The 12223-nt window shown below is 45.8% G+C and overlaps 1 protein-coding gene across 1 annotated transcript in view; it reads left to right on the forward strand.

The window, feature by feature from the left end:
• Positions 1–12223, forward strand: part of SERTAD2 (SERTA domain containing 2) — a 138552-nt gene that overhangs the window by 8916 nt on the left and 117413 nt on the right. The window contains exons 2-4 of the mRNA XM_083175763.1: positions 2867–2908; positions 6988–7054; positions 8240–8308. The gene's annotated coding sequence lies outside the window, so the exon portion shown is untranslated. The remainder of the gene's footprint in view (positions 1–2866; positions 2909–6987; positions 7055–8239; positions 8309–12223) is intronic.

Below are 12223 nucleotides of genomic sequence, written 5' to 3' on the forward strand. Positions count from 1 at the left end.
ACAGGTTGGCCTCTAGGTCCTGTGACAACATATTCATACAAATAGGGTCCTTATACAGTGCTTAAAATAGTCTGAATCGCCTTCATCCATCCAAATTTATCTTAGTGTATTCATAGTGTATTATGTCAAAAATTGGACAAATAGCCTTGTGTGGACTGGATCTACTGAGGTGTTAGGACAAATGTAGAGAGCTACATTATTCCCAAAGAATAATATGTATGCGAATGAGCGTAAGTTACAAGTAGTGTAAGTGACGCAAACCCATACAGGTTTCTTTATCGACCATTTTCCACCTTGTGAAATAAAGGGGTATGGATCATAGGATAGACAGACATTAGGTCTACAAGCATTAGGTCGACCACTGAAGGTCGACGTGCAGGAAGGTCAATATGACTGAAGGTTAGGATTACCACCTCATCCCTTTAATTTTGGACACATTAATCACACAGGTTCTGTTGCCGGCTGACTTCAAGACTCCATTTCACCTGGTTTTAATCAGCCACAGAACCTGTGTAATTCATATGTGTCCAGAATTAAAGGGATGAGGTGGTAACCCTATTGAGGGTCAACATGGGTTAGGTCGATAGGGTCATTAGATCGTCACAAGCATTGGGTCGACATGGGGAAGGTCGACAGTCAAAAGGTTGATATGGGGATTTTCATTTAGTTGGCTGGCAAAGCAGCCAAATTTGCTGCTTTGCAAGTCAACCAGAATGACCTCCTATGTCCCTGATCACCCAACCAATATGCTAAGCAAAGGCTTTTGTAAACCTTGTTTAAATTGACTTTTTTTATTGACACTTTTTAATTGACACTTAATAGGCTGGCCACTGCAGGTTTTTTGGTATCGGTGGCCACTAGATATACAGTAGTCACAGTGCAACGAGCAGGATAATTTGACTGGGGGAGAAGGAGTACTGGCTATAGGATAATGTGACTTGGGGAGATGAGTACTTACTGTAGGACAATGTGACTGGGGGAGAAGGAGTACTGGCTATAAGATAATGTGACTTGGGGAGATGAGTACTTACTGTAGGACAATGTGACTGGGGGAGAGGGAGTACTGGCTGTAGGACAATGTGACTGGGGGAGAAGGAGTACTGGCTATAGGATAATGTGACTGGGGGAGAGAGAGCACTGGGCTATAGGATAATGTGACTTGGGGAGATGAGTACTTACTGTAGGACAATGTGACTGGGGGAGAAGGAGTACTGGCTGTAGGATAATGTGACTGGGGGAGAGAAAGCACTGGGCTATAGGATAATGTGACTTGGGGAGATGAGTACTTACTGTAGGACAATGTGACTGGGGGAGAAGGAGTACTGGCTGTAGGACAATGTGACTGGGGAGAGTAGCACTGGGCTATAGGCTAATATGACTGGGATAGAGAGAGAGAACTGGCTATAGAATAAATGTGACTGAGGAGAGGGAGTACTGGCTATAGGATAATGTGACTGGGGGAGAGGGAGTACTGGCTATAGGCTAATGTGACTGGGGGAGAGGGAGAACTGGCTATACTATAGGATAAATGTGACTAAGGAGAGGGAGTACCGGCTATAGGATAATGTGGCTGGGGGAGAGGGAGAACTGGCTAATTAGAAATGTAACTTGGGTAGAGGGAGTACTGGCTATAGGATACTGTGACTGGGGGAGAGGGAGAACTGGCTATAGGCTAATGTGACTGGGGAGAAGGAAGAACTGGCTATAGGCTAATGTGACTGTGGGAGAGGGAGAACTGGCTATAGAATAAATGTTAATGGGGAAAACTGGCTATAAGAAAATGTGACTGAGGGAGAGGGAGAACTGGCTCTAGGACAATGTGACTGGGGGAGAGGGAGGGTACTTGTTTCCTAGAACGGCGCCAAGATTTTCTACGTACGCAAATGTAGGGAAATCGCATTGCATGGGCCATTTTATTGCCGTGCGATGCAATGCGATCTTTTAATGTAATTTATTCACTGCTCTGTGTGCCCCTGGGGATCGCATCGCATCACACCTCCCGCATGCGATTTTATAGGGTGTGCAATGCCATTACATTAGCTATACAATGACATACAATGATGTTTTATGCACCCCCCCCCCCCCACCACTATCCACTCCACCCCGAAGCGTGGCGAGCGGCGGCGGAACGCGTCCTCCGACGTCTTCATACCCCCACTATCCATGTCGGCGTGGAGTTGATTTTATATAGTGTGGCGAGCCCGAAGCATGGCTTGCACAGCGAGCCCCGCGAGGGGATGCGTATTACTTTACATGTATTCCGCGTCCGCTCGCCACCTCCGATTTGAGATGATTTCACGGCCAGATTCCTCGCAAAATCAGCCCAAATCGGACAAGTGTATGGTTGTATGATTTCTAGTGAAGCTTGACACTGTAGAAATGACTTTGTATGTGTTAATCCAAGTAAGCTGTGCTTTACTGATTAGCCCTAAGTGAGTGCAAATCAGTTTGCCTTGAGATACTTCTCATGCTTTCATTTATGCCAGCAGTAGGCATTAGCAAAACTTACCTTTGTGTCTATATAATTATAGTTGAGTATATTAATTTACTATCTTTAGGACTGACACTGAGATGTCTAAATTATGCACAAGTTGATTCTTCCAATGGTTTGATCCAATGAAATGTACTAAATGTTCCAGATTTCTATGTATAACTGATAAACCCAATTGCTCTAAATGGTTTGCTCAGTAGAGAAAGTGTGCAGTCTACATTATTATTACCGATCTAGCACTATACTAATGGTGTGTATTTGTGTAGGGGATTTAAAAAATGTCCTTTATATATTTCTCACTTTTCTCACTATTATTAGATAAATGATAAAGAGATAAAAGGCACAAAAACAATAACAAATTGACTCATCCAATAGATTCTACTGGAGAAGAGGACCGAAGGGATATGAGGGATGTAGGTATGTATGTGTGTGTGTGAGTGAGTGAGTGAGTGAGTGAGTGAGTGAGTGTGCAAGAATGTATGTGAGTGTTCAAGTGTGCTTTATTTGAAAGTTTTACTGTCACTATGGGGCAGATTTATTAAGCTTGGAGAAGAGATAAACTGGAGATAAAGCTGAGAAAAGGAATGAGATAAAGCACCAGCCAATCAGCTGTGTTTGAAAAAGACAGTTGGGAGTTGATTGGCTGGTGCTTTATCTCCTTTTACCTTTTCTCCGCTTTATCTCCAGTTTATCTCGTCTCCAAGCTTAATAAATCTGCCCCTATGTGTGTGTTCTGTCTTTATTGTAATATTTGTTTTACTGGTGGAACTATAGGTACCAGCAGGACATTTAATGCTCTGCTAGCTGGTATTTGTAGTTCTTCAAGTACCAGCATGCATGGGATGCTTTCTGGGACCTGTAAATGCATGGGTAAAAAACAATAGTAACTCTTACATTTTACACATATTGCTATTAACTGCCACCTACTGTCCAGGTGTGCACTTATTAAAGTAAACATTGTATATTATACATAGATTACCTTATACTGCACAGGACTATGGTGTATTTTCTACAGTGCATTACTGTTATTAATTGGGTACATTGCATGCGCTACCAGTATTTACTGAATGTACTCTCCAATGGTTATCCAAGCTTCTGTGGTGGTTGGCCACGCCCCTAAATATGGGCCCCTACCACTGCATACCCTCAGTGAGCCCTACATGCCCCAGGCTGACACTGTCAAAGACAAAGTTTCACTTGACTTAGATGTTTATCCACAGTAGGAACGTCCAGTCCCAGAAATGTTCTGCTCCAGAAACATCACTTCAATGGACCTCCATTTATACATCCCTTAATTGGAAATTACTCATCAAACATGGTCAGTGTTCTTTCCATTTACGATCGGAACACCTTTGTTGGACATGATAATGATGCCTGTCCGACATGACATTCCGCAATCCAGATCTATTACATATAATGTCCATTTTGTCCATAATAGGGGGTATAATGTAGTCCATCACAAGGATCCAAATATAAACAACAAAAAACATATATATATATATTGTGATTTCCTTTTGGCCTCTACCCTATCTTTCAATAGCTTTATTTACAATCACAAGTTCACAGGCTCTTAGATGCACTCGGGCCTATGCGGCCCAAGTTTTATAATATATATATATATATATATATAGACAAAGTAACGGGCGGCACTCGGAGACTTTCAGAATACGTGAAACAGTGAAGCTTTTAATCTACGTTTCGGAGCTCGTGGATTAAAAGCTTCACTGTTTCACGTATTCTGAAAGTCTCCGAGTGCCGCCCGTTACTTTGTCCATATCTGCAAGAAGGTGCTATCTTCCCGGGAAGGCAACGTGGCAGGAAACCCCCAAGGTGGGGGTATTAGGAGTGCCGGGGACCGCACAAGTACTATATATATATATATATATATATATATATATATATATATATATATATATATAAAGAAAGATAGCACTCACCAGGGCTTTGTCAATTTGCATTTGTCACTGCTGTTTTTATTCCATCAGCAGGGTACACATTAGTACAGGTTAGTCAGGTCGACGTTTCAGCCACAAAACGTGGCCTTAATCATGACCACACCAAAGACAGACAAACAGATCCCTATCAGTGGGCCACCCAATATACCCATTACTGGCAACACCCACAGAAAATCAGAAAATCAAAGTACATTGATCAAGGCACATAGACTTATAATTGGCGGACCTTCAATACCAAATTTACATACTCACATGGATCTACTGCTCATTGTAGCGTGTAGTCCCGCCATCAGGTCCGGCGTGCGGTGCACAGAGACAGGAAACCCGTCTATCTATCTATCTATCTATATATATATATATATATATATATATATATATATATATATATATATATATATATTGGCTGGGCAGCGGCACTCAGAAAGAAAAACAGGACAGCAGGCAATTGGGGTGCCGACGTTTCAAAGCCCGCAGGATTTTTTTATCAAGGTGCTGGTGAACAAGATAGCAATACAAGCAGCTTGTATTGCTATCTTGTTCACCAGCACCTAAAGGTGCCGATGCCCTACTATGCGGTATCGTGGCGGCGGGGTTTTAATACATAGGAAAATGTGGTAAAATGGGGGGTTTACCGCATTTTCCTCTTAGTACATCCCGCCTTATGTCTTTAGGAATTTCAGATGTAAAATTTTTTGTATTTTGACAAATACAAGAAACTCTTTATTGCAACTGCATGATTTCCAGTTTTTAATAACAAAATGTACTAAACGCTCAGCACAACAGAGTACAGTTCTCGTTTGTTGTCTCAGTCACTCCACTGCCACATGCTAGAACATTTACTGTAGTGACTGTATGTATAAACCTTTGTCTATCATTAGAACTCTGCACTGGTGGGGAGGGGTGTGGCATCACAGTGATCATGTACACAGACATCAGGTCGACATGAGAATTTCAGCATGGCGGAACTGTCAACATGCAGCATGTCAGCAGTGACTGTGTATTCATGTGTACATGATCAACTGTTAGAATACTGTCCCTGGATGTCTAGTGGTTTCTTACCTACTCCCAGCAGATCCAGCGCGGCTTCTGAGTCCTGGTGGTCATGTGGCCATTACTTCCAGGTCAGATTTCTGAGGCACCAACCCTAATCCCTATCTCTAACCCTAAATTTTCCTCAGGCTAGCCCTAACCTATCTATCGATCGGTCGATCGATCTATCTATATATTTATACAGATGTTTTCATAAACCAACGGTTCGATACAGACCTGATCGCTACTGTGCTAATTTGCACAGTGGCCGATTATCAATACACTACGCATGCGTATAGCCCACGGTATGCATGCATGATAGCGAAGACCTCCTGCTATCTGCACTCTCCTGCATCATCGCCAGCCGCACCGCTAATCTGCTGGTATTACTAGATGAGTGGACATCCTGCTATGGAAAGCCGTCCACCCCTGCGAAAAATCGCTTGCACTGAGCAATTTCCAACCCAGCTATTTTCACCATCATCAATGGGCACACACGCTGGGCAAAAATGTCCAGTGTGAATGTGTAATATACCGGAAAGTATATTAATGAATTCCCTTTTCCTTTCCTCTAGCAGGTAAGTGTATTAACTGTAGGAATGTCCATGGCAATGTTTCTTTATTTTATATATCAGGTATTTTATTTTACAAGTTAAAACATTAACAGGTATATGCAATAAACATTACACTAATACAGTAACAAAGATAGTTACAATTACTACGGACACAAAACACAGAACTAAGGCCCTTATTCTGCTTGGTGCGGCCGGAGCCGCATATGCGGCTCCGACCGTGCAGGCGAATCCCCGCCTTCCATACGGATCGCCACGGCCGTCCGTACGCGGACATGTGGCGGTCCGCATGAAAATGGCGGGGGATATGCCTCCACCATCTTGGAGCAGCCCCCTGCATTCGATGGTCGCCGACCATCGAAGGCAGGGCCGCACGCTCCACCAGCTCCCGCACCCATAGACCTCACGGACACTTGTCCGTGTGAAAGCATGTATGGGGGCGGGCAGCTGACATCCGGCGATGTCAGATGCCCGCCCCCAACACATGCGTCACAGCCTCATTACCATGCGTACGCCCCGCGTTTGCATGGGAACGCCCATGAAACGCGGGGCGTATGCATAGGGAAATGAGGCTAAGTAGCCCCTCACGCCCCTATCCACCCCCTTTGCGGCGGTAAAAAAAATTGTGCGGCGATTTCGCCTGCACATGCGCAGAGTGCCCTCTGCACATGCGCAGAGCGAAAACATCGCAAGCGGCCGTTACCGCTTAGATCGGAATAAGGGCCTATAAGACAATTTATATATAGATATTCAACATAGATATACTGTTACCATTTTCACATGACATCAAAATGACAATATTATCACTATTATATGTTAAATACTACTTTATTATTGTGCAATAATATACCTGCTGCAGCTGTAAACTGTTACTTAGTTTCTCTATTTCTCTATTTATTAGGTAGTCACTATAACCAAAGCGGCTATTTTTGTTTTGTAGAATGGAGTCCCGCACTGAATATCCTGGCAATGGGCTTATTTGTAATCCACAAGTGAAAGTGAATCAGGTAATAATTGCTGGGTTAATCACAATGTAACAACACTGTAACAACACTGTAACAACACTGTATATATCCTCTCTGCACTTTTCTTCATATCCTTTGCCTAGTGTGTAAGTCACTGTAGTATGAAGCCAACTGTATAAAGTCTTTACACCTTATTGCTTATTACAGTCACTATGGCCCTTATTCTGGTTGGTGCGGATATATCCGCGTGCGTTCGGGCCGCCGATGTTTTGTGTCTGTGCATGTGCAGAGGCGTCTCTGCGCATGTGCGAGCGGGGCGTACAGCCAAATCCCGCAAGATATGTGAACACTCCGAACAGGGGGTGGAGAGGGGCGTGAAGGGCTATTTGTGCTCATTACCATATGCATACGCCCCGAGTTTCATGGGCGTTCCCATGCAAACGCTGGGCGTACGTATGGTAATGCGGCCGTGACGCACGTGTAGGGGAAGGACATATGACATCGCCGGATGTCAGCTGCCCGCCCAGATCCCTGCTTTTGCACGGAAAAATGTCCGTGTGGTCTGAGGTTGCGGGAGCTGGTGGAGCACTCGGTCCTGCATTCGATGGTCTGTGACCATCGAATGATGGGGGAGGTTCCCTTAGATGGAGGAGGCGTATTTCGTGTAAAATACAAGTGCGGTCCGATCGGCCAGCTTCTTACCGCGTACGGACGGAGTTGGCGATCCGTATGGAAGGCGGGGTTTCGCACGCACGGTCCTGGCCGCATAATCGGATCTGGCCGCACCGACCAGAATAAGGCCCAATTTCTCCATCAAATAATATTAGTCAGGGAAAATGACTTCTTCTCTCGTTCTGATGAGGAACCAAATAAATTTCTGCCTGTTGTACAGTTATCATCTGAGGTCAACGCAGTCTCTGTGTTACCCCTGCATTAGGGTGTTAGCGTCTTTTAACCTTCCTGGGATAGTACATCTTTCAATATATACATTTGGGTGACAGAAGAGCGTATTACAGCCTTTCTGAGGTAAGTGTCTCTTTTCTGTCTGTGGCTGTGTATAAATATAACGGACTTTAGTTCTATGAGGTAAAATGTCCCTTTTCTGAGGTAAAATGTCATTAAACTGTATACAGCTGTGTAGGTAAATATGAGAACACCCATTTTCTGCGCTGGTATGAATGTATGTTGGGGCTGGACTCACCACACCTCTCCTTTTATCATTTACAGTCCAACAGGTGACAGCAATAACTTGAGAGGGAATCCCAGCAACTGATGAGCCGTCTCCGCATACTCCCAGTAAGTATAAGTGTCCTCCATGTTCCCTTTGTCTGCCATACTCTTTCTGCCTGGACCTCTCCACACCAACTGCCCTGTCCAACTGCTCACCCTCCTTCTGACACAGGTCATGTGACATGCTACAGACTTTCTGTGCAGCTTCCAAGGCTGCTGGGAATTATTCACCACTGTAAACAAATTCACCATAGTGTGCTTGATCATGACACACAATGGGGGAAATTTACTAATATGAAAAACCTAGTGTTCCGATGTCGTAGTAATTCGTATTAGCTGGCCGGATATACGAATTAGTGTAGGCAGTCTGCACGGATCAGTCAGATCCGTGCAGACTGCAAGGTGTAAAAAAAATTAGAAAAATAAATAAATAAATAAAAAACAGCGTGGGGTCCCCCCCACAGCTGTAACCAGCACCAGGCTGAAAGAGCCAGGGCCGGTAATTAAAAATCAGGGAACCCGACAAATAGGGGTTCCCCGATTTTTAACAACCAGCCCCAGGGGAGGGGAGGATGAAGGATCTCTGCGTCTCTCAGTCCGCAGCGGGGAGATGCCGGAGTCGCCGGCAGCTTAAAGAAGATGGAAGAAGCCCTGAACTACGTTGGATCAAGACTGAAGAACTTCCATGGAGGACCTGGGTGAGTAGGATTGCCTTCCACAGGTCCACCATGGATTTCTTCGGACCCCGGACCGGACGACGCCGCTGACATGGATATCGACATGGTGAAGAATGCCGACATGAAATCCGGGACAGAGGACAAGGCACCGGATCTACCTACGGGATCAGTAAGTAAGTATCAGTATGCATGTAATGTATGTATTAAAGTTTTATTTTTCTAATGTGTCAGTGTGTATTTATTTAACATTTTTTGGTACTCTTTACCTAGAAGGGTGCCCGCGATTGGAATCGCGGGCGTCGGGGGTAAAAAATCGCGGCCATCGCGGGTAAATCGCGGGTACATTAAAAACGGGTGCCCGCGATGACCGCGATTTTCCCATAGGGATCAATGTTAAAAACGGTGATTGACCGCGATTTTAATGTTAAATGCCTCAATGGCCACGATTTGGCCATAGGAATCAATGTTAAATGGGCCACAGAGCCCTAATAGTCACCGTGAACTCTGAAATGGCCCCCACAATTGTTAACGCCACCCCACGATCAACGTGAACCCGAAGCGTGACCTTTTCATGCCCTACTATCCACGTCGGCGTGGAGTTGAGAATAGAATAGTGTGGCGAGCGCAGCGAGCCACCGAGCCCGAAGCGTGGCGAGCGTAGCGAGCCCCGCGAGGGGACGCGGATACCTTCACAGGTAAGCGCGTCCCCTCGCGGGCTTCACAGGTGTCCGCTTTTCGCCACGGACACCTGTGAAGCCCGCGAGGGGACGCGTATAACTGTGAAGGTATCCGCGTGCGCTCGCCCCGCTTCGGGCCACGGTGGCTCGCTGCGCTCGCCACACTATTCTATTCTCAACTCCACGCCGACGTGGATAGTAGGGCATGAAAAGGTCGGAGGACGCGTACCGCCGCCCCTCGCGGGCTCGCTGCGCTCGCCACGCTTCGGGTTCACGTTGATCGTGGGGTGGCGTTAACAATTGTGGGGGCCATTTCAGAGTTCACGGTGACTATTAGGGCTCTGTGGCCCATTTAACATTGTTTCCTATGTAAAAATCGCGGGCATTGAGGCATTGAACACTAAAATCGGGTCCAATCTCATTTTTAACATTGGTCCCTATGGGAAATCGCGGCCATCGCGTCGCACCCGATTTTTAGTGCCCATTAGAGTACCCATTTTTTTTTACTGTGCAACTACAAGTGCCAGTGGGCCCTTTAATGCCCCGCAGGCTGGGACTTGTGGTTCTCCAAGTCCCAGCTTGCGGGGGAGGCTTGCTGGGACTCATAGTTCCACAGTTTAAAACAATAGTTTTTTCATCTATTTTTTTACACTTCAATCAGCCCGGTGGCCACCGCACAGGGCCACCGGGGACAGCACCAGGCTTCAGCCTGGTCAGGTAAGTCCTGGAGGGGGGGACCCCTTTATTGGGGGGGTCCCCACTCCCCCAGGGCCCCTGGCCAGGATGACTGGTCTGTAGGGTTAATGCTTTGGCCGGGGGGACTTGTATAAAAAGTCTCCCCCCCCGGCTGTGGCATTACCCTGCTGGCTGGTTTGGCCTGGGGATCTTAAAATACGGGGGACCCCTAGTCATTTTGTCCCCTGTATTTTGGGAACCAGCCCCAGACCTGGATCCTGGGGCTGGTTGTTAAAAATCGGGGAACCCCTATTTGTCGTGTTCCCTGATTTTTAATTACCGGCCCCGGCTCCTTCAGCCTGGTGCTGGTTACAGCTGTGGGGGGGACCCCACGCTGTTTTTTTTTTATTTTATTTTTTTATTTACACTAAAGCCTGCACAGATCTGACTGATCCGTGCAGGCTTAAAGCAAATACGACAGGAAAATCAAGGTGTATTTTCCTGCCGTATTTTCTTGGCTGTTTCACGCCAATTAGCAGCCGTATTATCAATACGGCTGCTTAGTAAATCAGGAACCACCATTCTTTTGAATGGTGATTGCTGTCGTATCCTATCGATGGTGTAGACATTCGTATTTGTAAATACAAATACGAATGTGCCATTTTTAGGATTACGAATTGCTGTATTTTCGGGATAGTAAATCCCGAAAATAAAAATGTGTAAAAAATAGGTGTATTTCTGCCTACGAATACACCTATTTTTTACGAATTCATATTAGTAAATTTCCCCCAATATATTGTATAGTAGGTTATTATGGGGGACATTTACCAAAATGGATTCCCTAAAAATTCGTATTCGTATTTGTATTCGTAGGAAATACGAATGTGTACGAATGATAGTGATCTTGAAAAAGTCGTATTCCGGAGTGTAAGTTACTACAAAGTCGTATTTTTAAAATTCGTATTTTCCGATGGTGTAGGCATTCGTATGTTTGTTTACGCATGTTTTCGTAGTGTCGTAGATTCGTAGGTGAAATACGAATGTCGTAGAGATTTTTGTCTGAAAAGCCCGTTATTTCACGAATTTGTCGTGAAATAAAATACGAATTTTCGTATATTCAACCACATGGTTCACTACGAAAATGAAACTACAAGCGTGATTGGTGTATCTCTTATACACTGGGGAGGGCTCTCACACCCATATATAAGTCGTGGAGGTGCCAAAACTTGTTGTGGGTGTAGTTTGGAGTGTGTAGGAGAGAGGTGCAGTGGAGAGTTGTTTGGTGATTTTTGGTGAGATTGTGAAAAGTGATTTCTGAGTGGACCTGCTGGTCATGCTCAGTTTCATGACGCCGGCGTCTTCTTCCTTGGCACAGCCAAGACATCAGCTGTCTCAAAGCCCACACTGAAGCACCCTGATATAGCATAAAGGGGCCCATTTATTAAACCATATTTGCGGCTAAATCCCCGAAAACACCCGTTTTCGGGATTTAGCCGCAAATATTAAGTATCTCCTAAATGTATCAAAGGGGGACCGCAGCAGGGATCTCCGATCCCTGCTGCGATCCCCCCCTGCACCGCCGCCGGCCGCATCCCCCATAGGTTTCTATGGGGGATGCGAAGCTGCCCGATGTATTAACATCGGGCAGCCCGGCTTCGCATCCCTGGGCTATCGCCATTCTGATATGGCGATAGCCCATTGTAGCCTATGGCTACGTGATCGCACTACGAACGGAGCAGTGCGGTCACAGGGGTCGGCGGGGGTCAGCGCATAACCGCGCATGCGCAGACCCCCCGGCTTCCGGGTTAGGGCTTCGCAGGGACAGGCTCCTATCGGAGCCCTGTCCCTGCGCCCTTTTAATGATACATCCCGGCGGTGTACTTGAACACCGCAATGCGATGTCCGGCGATGCCACTGCGCCGGCATCGCACTATATTGATAAATGCGCCCCA

The sequence above is a fragment of the Crinia signifera genome, chromosome 3 (genome assembly GCF_055691185.1).
Source record: "Crinia signifera chromosome 3, ASM5569118v1, whole genome shotgun sequence".
NCBI lineage: Eukaryota > Metazoa > Chordata > Amphibia > Anura > Myobatrachidae > Crinia > Crinia signifera.